This window comes from Cyprinus carpio, chromosome A2 (genome assembly GCF_018340385.1).
Source record: "Cyprinus carpio isolate SPL01 chromosome A2, ASM1834038v1, whole genome shotgun sequence".
NCBI classification, from domain to species: domain Eukaryota; kingdom Metazoa; phylum Chordata; class Actinopteri; order Cypriniformes; family Cyprinidae; genus Cyprinus; species Cyprinus carpio.
Window position 1 is genome coordinate 22,426,209 of NC_056573.1, and position 11,951 is coordinate 22,438,159.

At 43.1% G+C, this 11,951-nt stretch overlaps 1 long non-coding RNA gene across 1 annotated transcript; it reads right to left on the minus strand.

Annotated features, from left to right (window-relative positions):
- Positions 1–9,195: 9,195 nt before the first annotated feature.
- Positions 9,196–11,894, minus strand: LOC109081596. Its single transcript, XR_002016249.2, has 5 exons — positions 11,756–11,894; positions 11,503–11,540; positions 11,346–11,416; positions 11,204–11,257; positions 9,196–11,021 (listed from the first exon to the last, which is right to left on the minus strand). It is a non-coding gene; the product is annotated as an uncharacterized LOC109081596 (long non-coding RNA).
- Between the last annotated feature and the right edge of the window lie 57 nt (positions 11,895–11,951).

An 11,951-nucleotide genomic window follows, 5' to 3' on the forward strand; every position in this document is an offset into this window, starting at 1 on the left:
TTAAATGCCAAAACCCGAAAAGATGCATTTCCCCTGCCTCGCATAGAGGAATCTTTAGATGCTTTGTCAGGGGCCTGCTGGTTCTCAACCATGGACTTGGCTAATGGATATAACCAAGTCCCGGTAGCTGAGGGGGATCGGCCGAAGACCGCCTTTTGTACCCCATTTGGCCTATTTGAGTACAATCGTATGCCGTTTGGGCTCTGCAATGCCCCCAGTACCTTCCAGCGACTAATGCAACGCTTGTTTGGAGACCAGCAGTGCCAGTCGTTATTATAATATCTCGATGACATTGTAGTGTTCTCGTCATCAGTAGCACAACATCTGATGCGTCTAGAGGTGGTTTTGCATCGTCTGGAGGTTGAAGGGTTAAAGGCTAGGTTAGGGAAGTGTTCCTTTTTCCAGAAGGAGGTGAAATATCTGGGACATGTCATTTCGGCTGAAGGAGTGTCCACCGACCCCAGTAAAGTTGAGGCAGTGGCCCAGTGGCGAAGACCAGAGACAGTCAAGGACTTGCGTTCGTTCCTGGGTTTCGCGAGTTATTATCGCCGCTTTGTGGAGGGCTTTGCTCAATTGGCTGCCCCTCTACATCGGTTAGTGGCAGAATTTGCAGGGTCTAAATCCAGGAAGCATACGGTCGAACGCTTTGGCATGGCATGGTCCGAGCAGTGCCAAGAAAGTTTTGATGGTTTGAGAGGTAGGCTTACGACTTCTCCGGTCCTGGCCTATGCTGATTTCTCGCGACCTTTTGTTCTAGAAGTAGACGCCAGCCATAGAGGACTGGGTGCGGTGCTCTCTCAGGAGCAGGGGGGCAAGGTACGACCCATCGCTTATGCGAGTCGTAGTCTACGGCCCACTGAGCGCAACATGTCAAATTATAGCTCCATGAAGCTGGAGTTTGTTGCGCTCAAGTGGGCCATGACAGAGAAATTCAGGGAATATTTGTTGGGACAGAAATGTGTAGTTTACACTGACAACAACCCCCTGAGTCACCTGAATTCTGCAAAGCTTGGTGCTACAGAGCAGCGGTGGGCCGCACAGCTTGCCTCATTTGACTTTGAGATAAAGTATAGGTCCGGCCGAAGTAATCGTAATGCTGATGCTCTATCGAGACAGGGTCCACCTGGCTGTCATGGGTTGGATCATGCACTTCCTGGGACTAGTGTACCAGAGGAGATGCTGTGTTCTGTGAGGCAGGGAGAAATAGGTCCCCACGTTCTTCAGGCAGCGATGTCCGCTCTACCGAGTTATTCTGCCAAGGAAATTAGAGTCCAGCAGCATGCTGACAGAGTCCTTGGTGAGGTATTAGAGTTTTGGGATTGTAAGATCTTTCCTAATGGGGAGGAGCGCCGAGGGCTCTCTAAGTCAGCACGGGTCTTACTCCGTCAGTGGAATAGGTTGGTAGATCGAGAAGGTGTAGTGTACCGCCGTGTTTTTCGTTCTGATGGAGGAGAAGAAATTCTTCAAATTCTTCTCCCTTCTTCCCTGCGCAGTGAAGTGTTGACCCTGTTGCATCAGGAGCATGGACATCAAGGGATAGAGCGCACTCTCGAACTGGTGAGGCAGCGCTGCTATTGGCCAAGTATGGCAGCAGAAGTGGCCCAGTGGTGTCGAGATTGTGAGCGGTGCCAGGTTGCTAAAGATACACAACCAGCTGCTCGTAGTCATATGGGCCATCTGTTGGCATCTCGGCCCAATGAGATTCTAGCAATTGATTTCACTGTCTTGGAGGCATCTCGGACAGGGATAGAGAACGTTTTGGTGATGACAGATGTGTTTACGAAGTATACATTGGCTGTCCCAACTCGAGACCAGTGTGCTGAAACCATTGCTAGGGTGTTAGTAGGGGAATGGTTTTATAGGTTGGGAGTCCCTGGTCGAATCCATTCTGACCAGGGCCGTAACTTTGAGTCCATCCTGGTTCAGCAGTTATGTAGATTGTACAACATCAAGAAGTCGCGCACAACGCCTTACCATCCGGCAGGTAATGGCCAATGCGAGCGATTTAATCGCACCTTGCATAATCTGTTGCGCACCCTTCCTCCCTCAAGGAAGAGGGATTGGGCGTCTTGTCTCCCGCAAGTGGTCTATTACTACAATACCACCCCCCACCAAACCACCGGTGCGTCCCCATATTTTCTTATGTTTGGGCAGGAGCCACGGCTTCCGGTGGATTTCCTGCTTGGAGGGGTCCAGGAAGTCGTTCCTGGAGATGTGCATGAGTGGATTGTAGAACATCAAGCAAGGTTACAGGCTGCTTTTGAAGGGGCCAGTGCACGGTTAAAGCTTGCGGCAGATTATCGAAAGGTGAACCATGACCAGCATGTTCGGGATTGTCCCATTGACGGTTGGTCAGATGGTGTATTTGAAGGAGTGTGGTAGACGAGGACGCCATAAAATCCAAGATGTGTGGAGTCCTGTGGTCTATTATGTGGTGAAAGCACCAGAGGATAACGGTGCCGTGTACTCTATTGCATCACGGGAAGAACCCGATCGGGTTAAACATGTCCATCGTTCCCTGTTGAAAGGACGGAGTCAGGTAGTAACTCAAGAGTCGAGTCCTAGTGAGGTGTCTTCAACCCTGTTAGAGACGGTGTATGAGGAGGTAGACGAGGTGGATTGCTGGCATGTGGTACCAAGGGAGCATCAAGAAGCAGGTGTGCCAGCCTTAGAAGGTAATGCGTTGGTTGAGTCATCCACTACTGATACAATGCCATTAGTGGCCCCAAGCGAGCCTGATCCTGATCCGGTAGAAGTGGGGGGTGGTAGTTTGGTTTCCATCTTGCCAGGGGTCATACACCCCCCTGAGCCAGATAATGGTCAGGTGAGGCCAAGACGAACAACTGCAGGACAGCACTCTAATCCTCATCACCTTCCTAGGGCATTAGGAGGTTCTGGGTCTGCTATTCGATCAGCAGCCATTTCTAGTTCAGTTTCCGTCTTTAGACCCTGGAGTTGAGTCCAACGTCGGGGCGACGTTGCAAAAGGGTGGGGCATATTGTGGCATAATGAGCTGAAAGCCCACACGCAGTTTACGTGACGTCATTAATTTGCGCTGGCATATAGGCTCCTTGCGCGTCTTTTGTGAACGCTCGCCTGTTTGCTTTATGCTGCACGCTGCTGTGACCATTCTCAGCGTGTTCTCTGTGAAACCTCACCTGTTTGCTGCGCGCTGCTCTGACCATTTCGGACGGACAACAATTTCCCATTTGCGTTTCATTACAATTGGCTTCATTCGGATGACTGTTGTGCGGGCATCTGTGGACTTCAGGTACGGGTATGACTGGTTTTAATTTATTGTTGTCTTATTAAAGTGTAGCGACTGGTTAGGTGGCAACTTTCCTGCATTTGTTTTGATTAGTTCGTGATTTGGTGGGAGAATGACGACTGTATCAAACTATTGAGGGAATATCCTTTTGGGTGCCTGGCCTCGCAGCTACGGAGAACTACAGTTCGTGCAGTGTCACCGCTGTTTTGTTTATAGACAATCTGATACTGCTGTAATACAATGTGTTGATACATACTGCTGTACATCTTTGCCTACACACACTTTCTAAGTGCATATTTTGCCCATATAATAAGATCTCGAATTATATTTCTTTATTGAAACCTCAAGCAACTTGTGGTTTTCTTTCTTTGGGGTTTTCTTTATTTTGTGTAATTTTTCATGTCTAAATTGTCACTTTTGGTATAATATCTGTGAATTTATTTATTTCATATATTGTTTATTCATTTGAAGTGTTGATTTATGTATACAACGTAATAACTGTTGATTTTTAAGTTTATTTTTCAAGATTTGTTTAATGGCTTTTTTTTGGATTGGATTGGGCCCATTAAGGTTGAACGTCAAGACCTTTAGGTGGATGAGCATTTGTCATCCACCTGTTAGCTTGTATAACCTTTTTCTTTTTGTATTAATCTCTTTCTTTTCTGTGTGTGTGTGTGTGGTGTGGAGTGTGTGTTTGTTTTTTTAGGAGCTGCGGCCTTTTTGGCTTAGGAAATTGATCGTTTCCCTCCTATCTTTGGTGGTGGTGTCTACAACGTGTGCTGTGACCGATTATTTCACTGGGGCTCTTTGTGCTGTGAGAGTGAGTGTGCTGTGTGAGGGGAACGTACACATCTCTCGTGAGGCCGCAGCTTCCTTTTTGTGAACATTGCGTTTGTGGTTTGTCATTTGTCTGTGCATGGTTTTTATTATAAATTATAATAAACTTTTGGTAATTTTGTATAAATACCTGTGTCTCCATGTTGTTCTGTCTTTAGTGGGGAACCTGTGTGCGGGTATATTATTCCCTGGGTGAAATTCCCAGGGTGGCGTAGTCTAAACTAAATTCTATAACATCTATTGTGCCCTTTGTCCCTGTGGTTGCCACACAGGTTTTATTTTTTTTTTTTTACCTAAAACATAGCTCTAAACACTGATGTTGTCTGCATTCAAGCATTTCAATGAGCTCATAGATCACCCTTTACAGCAGATTTAGTTCACAAACAACTGACAGTTTCGACCTAAATATGATTTTCAGTTACAATAATTAATTTTAAAATTCGACATCAGTAACTTACTTTTAGCAGCATCAGTCGCGCTTGCGCTCACACTACAGGATCTCCCAGTTCTTGTGAGTTCAGTTCACTGGAGACTCGCACTAAATGGTATATAACCATTATATATGATCTATTAAATAATAGTAGACTATAACTTATGGTTATTAAAAAGGAATATTCAACGTAGTAACAAATAACTTGAGGTTCGGTAAGTTTTGTTTGTATCAGGAGCGTCAGGCACTCATTCATTCTGAGGGGGCACGATTGGGGGGGGGGGGTCTGGGGTTGACTCGTCATGCTTGTCGTGACCATATGACACACAGAAGCCACGATAGCACTGGATAACTGATATAGGCTTATGTTTTATTTTATTTTTTTCCCTTTTCATTCGAAATATTCCATAACGTGTTAAATATATCATGAATATATCTCGATTCTCAAATATGAGACTCGCACTAAATGGTTCATTTGTATCAGAGTTGTCGATTTGAGAACAGCTGCAATCGGATCATTGTAATTCGTGAATGAATCGTTTGCGAACCGATTTACAGGTTCATCGAAAAGAATCAGTTCGTTCTTGAAGCAGACACCGCTTCTGCGTGTCGGAGTACGTGATATATTATAAGGAGTAACGATATGTTTTATGTAATGTAGTGAAGTAAAAAGTACGATCTGATGCTTTGGAATGTAGTGAAGTAAAAGTAAAAGTTACTCAAAATAAAACTACTCCAGTAAAGTACAGATACTTGAAAAATGTACTTAAGTACAGTAACGATCAGAGCTCTCACTGCCGCCCATGTGAGCCCGACGAGTGGAACACACCAAGCAAACTAGCCCGACCGTCGCTCGTCTGCCAACGTCTGAGCTGTGTGTTCAGGTGTCATGAGAAATCGAGTCCCCCCTCGAAATCGGGACCGCTTAGGACCCCGGGTGATCCCATTGGCTCAACAAACTAATGGTTATTATTTGTATCGCCTGATTGCTATTTCTGCTATGTCGTTTGAACTTCATTATAATAATCATTAATGTTTTTTATATTACGTTTCATACACTAGTATATAACTGAAGCTATAGGTTGTGAAATCAAACATTTTTTTTTATTGTTTTTTTTTTTTTTTTTGTTTCTCGGGTACTAGCATAGCGTACAGCTACCCGATTAGCCTGCTAGGTAAGCTTACACCACGCATTTGCACCTACTTGGAAATTACTTACCTTACTTACTCACTTGGTCATAAGCGGACCCGATTTCAAGGGGGGACTCGATTTCTCATGACACCGGCCTTAAGTGTGCAGCCAGCCCCTATTGGTCAGAACGGAAGTTGTGTGACATCATGTGAAAAGGGTCTTCCTTCCTCTCAAGTGGCCAAGACCACAAGTGTGGGTATTTGGACAAGGGTGTACCCTACTCATGTCAAACATCTTGATGAATGATGTGCACACAATAGAGTTTTGAATAACGTTTAAGGGGTCATATGATGCGATTTTAAATTTTCCTTTCTCTTTGGAGTGTTACAAGCTCTTGGTGAATAAAGAAGATCTGTAAAGTTGCAAAGACTAAAGTCTCAAATCCAAAGAGATATTCTTTATAAAAGTTGAGACTCGTCCACGACCCCCTAAAACGGCTCGTTCTAACATGCCCCCACATCTCTACATGTGGGAAGATTTGCATAACGCCACAAAGATGTTCATGCAAAGAAAGAAGGCGTACCTTTTATTCTCATTGTAGTATTGTTGTTGCCGCCGCCGCCATGTCGTATAGATGCTGTGTGTTTCACTGTGAAAGCGATACTACTTTGTTTGGCCTTCCAAAAGAGTATGATATCCGCTTCATCATGCCTGGAGCTGATCCGTGCTGGTCGCTGAGGAAATACATCAACTTTGCACTGTGGATCGCCGAATCAGCTTTCACCGTGGAAGAAGTGGAGTCCAGCCGCAAGCACAAGGTACAATCCTTCGTAGAATCCACCTCAAGCCGCCCGCCTCTGCTCACTCAAGCCCGCCGCTGCTCACTCTAGGTGTGTGACGCTGTTTCGTTGAGAAAGCGAAACTACTTTGTTTGGCCTTCCAAAAGAAGACACGACTGGAAGTCATGTTTATATCACATTTATAATGGGTTTTATGTTTACGTTATGTCCTGTCGCTCCGGCCGGACAAGGCATCACAATATGTTAAGAAGCATAACATTTCCATCACACGCTTGAGGCATTCGGCCAATCACAACGCGCTGGATAGCTGGCCAATCACAGTACACCTCGCTTTTCAGAGCGATGAGCTTTGTAAAAATCGACACGTTTCAGCAGGCGGGCATAGAGGAGAAACAATAATGTACAGTATGTGCAAAATAATGTGTTTTTTCAACCTTAAACCGCATGAACACATTTCATTACACCAAATACACACAATAATGTTCCTTTTAGCAGCATCATATGACCCCTTAAACACTTTACTGAAGAATTGTATAGGCCTAGTTATCACATGAGATTGCCGACCAATCACGTTCGTACACGCGTGGGGCTTATACTGACATCATGACTATGGATACGTGTCAGGTACGAATGCTTTATATTAACATATAACTAAGAACATTTAATCAATGTTCTACATTGACCGACAACACTGCAGCACTGGCCAAGAAATCACAGCAGCGTCTCTACTTCCTCCGCAAACTGAGGAGAGCCAGAGCCCCACCCCCCATCATGTGCACCTTCTACAGAGGCACCATCGAGAGCATTCTGACCAGCTGCATCACTGTGTGGTATGGCGCCTGCAACGCGTCCTGCCGGAAGACTCTGCAACGCATAGTGAGAGCAGCTGAGAAGATCATTGGTGTCTCTCTCCCCTCCCTCCAGGACATTTATGGAACCCGTCTCACTCGAAAAGCCCTCTGCATTGCAGGTGATCCCACTCACCCGTCACACAGCTTCTTCAGTCTGCTGCCATCAGGGAGGAGACTGCGAAGTCTCCAGGCCAGGACCAGCAGACTGAAGGACAGCTTCATCCATCAGGCTGTCAGGAAGCTGAACTCGCTCCCGAACTTACCCCCCCGTCCCTCTTCTGCCTCAGGCACCACTGAACTATGAACCCCCCCCCCCTCTAACATACGAATGTCATGCACCAGTCACTTTGTGCAGCAGTGGTCTGCTCACTACCTCATTCACCATGGATCTGACATCATTCTACCTCCTCATCAGTCAGTTTAATAAAATAACTGCTCTGAGCCCTTTGTCACTTTGTCACTTTTAATCAGACTGAATAAGCTATTTTTTTTATGCACTAAAAATCTTTTTATCTGCACTGATTGTTCACTGGTTTGCACTCTATCTGCCATGTGCCTTGCGCTGCTTTTATTTAACCTTATTTTTATTTAATTTTTTCTATTATGTCTTTTTTTACATTCCCTTGTTGTATAGTTTTATATCTTATATTTTATATTTGATCTAGATTTTTAGGCTCTACTGTTAGTGTTATCTGTATGCACCGGGGGTCTGAGAGTAACGCAATTTAGATTCTCTGTATGTATGTACTGTACATGTGGAAGAATTGACAATAAAGCAGACTTGACTTGACTTGACTTGACTTGACATCCCCTTTCTTAAGTGGTCTATCACCAGTTACAATAACAAATATCCACATCAACTCAAAATCAAAGCATGTACAGTATAAGCAAATATGCTATTGATACTTTGATTGATAACTGTAACAGTTTATGAACAAATAAAATTTAGAGTGTTCACTCCTAACAACTTATCAGTTTCTCACAAATGCTTAACCATCTCTAAACAGCTTCACTGAATATACTTTGGGTTGGTCTTTGAATTCTGCCTGATTGAGTCACATAAAGCTTTTTTTCTGATTCTTTGACAGGTGTTATGGCCTCTGATGTTGCTTCAGAGTCAGAAGGTGTCTTCAGTACACTTGTGTGGTCTGAAAGGGAGGTTTGGTCTTGTCTTGGTGTACAAACTCTTGTGTGATCTGCAGGGTTGTACTCATCATTCTACAGTGGCAGAGTTTCAGGGACAGGCAAAACGTTTCTACGATTCCTTCTATAATCTCTCCCCTCTGATTCCACCACATACGATCTTGGCTCCTTGCAGATGTCTTTGATGATTCCCAGTTTATTACACCCTTAAGGTGTTTGTAACCTGACAACTTTACCTTTCAACAGGGGACGGAGAGACTTGCTGTTTTTGTCATGATACACCTTCTGTTGATAACGGTTGTGTGCAAGTCATTTTCTGACCTTGATGTGACTTTTGGTGGAAGGGACCAGCAACTTCTTGTCAGTTGGGAGTGTTGTCCTCGTTTATCTTGACATGAGTCTTTCTGCTGGTGATCGTGAAGTCCATCACGAGGCAAGTTTCTCAAATTGAGTAGATCGAGAAAGACTTCTGTTCCGTCTCGCTTTGCTTTTTCCATCAACTCCTTTGCGCTTCGCACTGCTGGTTCCGCTAATCCATTAGACTGTTAGACTGCGGATATTCTGGGCTGCTTGTTACATGTAGAAAGTCCCAGGTACTTTCAAAGTTCTTGAATTGTTGACTGGAATATTGCGTTCTGTTGTCTGTGATCACTTTTTGGGGACTGCCATTTACCGAAAAGTGTCTCTTTAATTTTGTAATCACAGCGATTGATGTTAGATTGTGAAGATGATCTCAAACCATCCTGAGTATGAGTCCACCAGAACAAGATAATGTTGGTCATTCCATTCAAATAAATCAGTCGCAATGACTGACCAGGGAAACTCTGGAGTATCATGCTGTTTTAATGGTTCTTTTTGTTGGTGCTCTTTCATGCTATTGCAGACAATAGCATGAAATCCCTAGAAAGCGCTGTAGGGCTGTTACGTTCTCTGGGGCTTCCATTTCCTTGATTGCCTTAATATTTGAAGGGTCTGGTTTTAGTCCTTCACTTGTGAACAGATGTCCCATATAGCACACCTCTGGCAGCCAAAACCTACATTTGAGAGGGTTAAGTCTGAGGTTGACCTTTTATGCACAATCCAGAACTTTCTTGAGATTTTAATTGTGCTCTTTTACATCCTTTTCTCCTACAAGGATGTCGTCCACGATAACAGCACATGGATAGCCTGCAAATATTTGCTCCATGGCCCTTTGGAACACCTCACTCGCTGTACTGATTCCAAATGGCATGCGCAGAAATCGGAATCTCTCAAATGGGAAGTTGAACGTCGTCAGCATTGATGATCTTTCATCAATAGAAATTTGCCAGAAGGAAGTTTTCACATCCAAAACAGAAAAGACAGACGAATTTGGCATTTGTGATGCGACTTCTTCTATGTAGGAGGGCCTTGTTAAGGTCTCTTGGGTTGATGGATATTCTAATCTCCTCTGAATTCTTTTTGTGCATTGCTACCATTGATGATACCCATTTAGTGGGCTCTGAGATTAGAATAAGAACACGCATACTTACCATTCTTTGTAATTCTGCTTCAACTTTGCCATGCATGGCCGCAGGAATTATGCATGCAGGTTTTACAACTGAATGCACTGCTGGATCCAGTTTCATTGAATAAGTCACTGGAAGCTTACCAATTTCATCCTTGCAAAGTTCTGAATATTCTGAATAAATCTGGCTTGCGAAACTTGAAACATCATCTGCTGACACATGGTAGATCTCTTTGTTAAATGAGACCAGCTTCATTTGTAAACAGTCCGGTAGTCCTATCAAAGGTTGCACATTTCTCTTTAACACGTAGAAGGAGAGGTCATAATCCCTGTCAAATGAATATTCGTCATATGCTATTCGTCATATGCTTTGGTGTAGTTTTACAGTACTTTTTGAAATGATTACACATTTTGCATGGCACTGCTGACCATAAGCTAAGCATTTGTCCTTTTTTGCTTCATGCTTGCCTCCACATCTACTACAGTTTACTATGATCTGAGAGGCTGTACGATCAGAGGTGGATCTTTGTGACATTTTAGCCTTTGTCTTGTTATATACACTGTCTACATTAGTGTTGCTTTTAGGCACCGCAAGAGTCTTTGTGTACAGATCAGTCTGTTTGTGGATTTGACACAGTTCTATTGCTTTGGCTAGTGTTAACTCACTGTCTTTAAGTAACAATCAAAATGTACACAATAATTAAATTAAAGTTTATAAAATGAAGAATTCACTATTAAGCCCATTTTATCATGACAATCCTGCATGAAAATTTACAAAATGAACAGTTCACTCTTGGTCACATTTTGTCATGACAATCTTGCATAAATTCAAATGCATCAAATGAACAATTCACTCCTAGGCCCATTTTATTATGACAATCCTGCAAAAATAACTCCCCTGAACACAAGATGAAACATGAAGGGCACTCTGAAGCTTCTGATTGTTCCAGGAGATTGCTGAGGGCCTTTTCCTCATCCTCTCCCTCCATTATAAGGAAAAGAGGCTCTTCAACTGGCCTCCTGAGCAGATGTCTGTTGTAATGGAGCCTGTCTGTCTGGGATTACTGGGATCTCCTTCATTACAGAATATTAAAGGAAAATGTGACTTTAATATTTCTAATTAATGTGTGTGTGTGTGTGTGTGTGTGTGTGTGTGTGTGTGTGTGTGTGTGTGTGTGTGTGTGTATATATATATATATATATATATATATATAATAAATTAGATGGATGGATGGATAGATAAATTTGAGACATACCTCACAAGCATAGCCTGTTATCCACTTGGAAGGGCCTCTTGTAGGTTTTCTGCACTGTGATGAATACATGTATCTTGGATAATTTCAGATTGGTCAGAAGGGGGTGCAAATGTAATGGTAGACTGGAGGAAATGTCCAGTACCTTTCAGAGGAAACTCCAAAGTTCTCCAGAACAATAAGAGTCCACCATCTCCGTATGTTTGGAATGTCACTCTGGAAGACACAAACATAGAGAAATCTTTAAATATCAACTGTTACAACATCATAAATGTCAATTACTTGAACTGATAACTACTTACAGATGTTAAATCAAAGGGTGCTCCCAAAACAAAATGTACTGGAAAACAAAGAAAAAAATAAGAATATTCTGCCTGTCAATGGCAGAAAAAAGCCTTCCTTGTTCCTTATTTAACAACTAAATAATCACACCAATAATTGGTTGCAAAAATGTGTAGTATATCCTAAAATAAATAAATAAGTACACAGGTAAACTATTATGCAATAATATATTGTGAGTACATATATTAAACAAATAACTTAAGATATTCATACCTCCACAGACAACTGCCTTGTTGAAGTGGATTTGAAGATGACTTTTTAATTTGACCAGTTTGGCTGGCTTAAACATGCTGGTCAAGCAGAAAATTGTTGGTAATTGCTGTAACACTTGTTGCACTGCTGCAGCTCAGGTAATGTGTCACCTCTCTGAATCCTTATATGTCTCTACAAGAGATGAAGCCACACACAA